The following is a 473-nucleotide window of genomic DNA, read 5'->3' as shown; positions in this document are numbered from 1 at the left end:
GGTGAAATGGGGGAGCCCTCACCCCAGTTTTAACTTAGCAGCCGGAAGAGATCGCCAGCTCCCCAAGGTCGGCCGCCGGGTGTCCGGGTGCTTTTCCGCCTCCCGCCTCTGCCAAGGCGAAGTGACTCCGTGGAGGGAAATTGTTAATCGCTCAGTGGTGTCCGACTCTTTTCGACCCCATGGGTTTAGCCCCCAGGCCCCTCTGTCCATGGAGATTCTCCAGGCAAGAACACTGGAGTGGGTTGCCTTGCCCTCCTCCAGGGGATCTTCCTGACCCAGTGATGGAACCCGGGTCTCCTGCATTGCAGGCTGATTCTTTACGGTCTGAGCCACCAGGGAAGCACGGTAGAAGGAAAGTTTGGGGTGTTTCCACCATCTGAAGTCCCCTTTAGAAGCTTGTCCTCCGTGACCTTGGACCAGTTGCAAGACTCAAACCCCTGTGTACATGCCAAGCACTTCTGTTCCCTTGGGTG

Source organism: Bison bison, unplaced genomic scaffold, assembly GCF_000754665.1.
Source record: "Bison bison bison isolate TAMUID 2011002044 unplaced genomic scaffold, Bison_UMD1.0 scf7180017864374, whole genome shotgun sequence".
Taxonomy (NCBI): Eukaryota; Metazoa; Chordata; class Mammalia; order Artiodactyla; family Bovidae; genus Bison; species Bison bison.
This window is presented reverse-complemented; position numbering follows the sequence as displayed.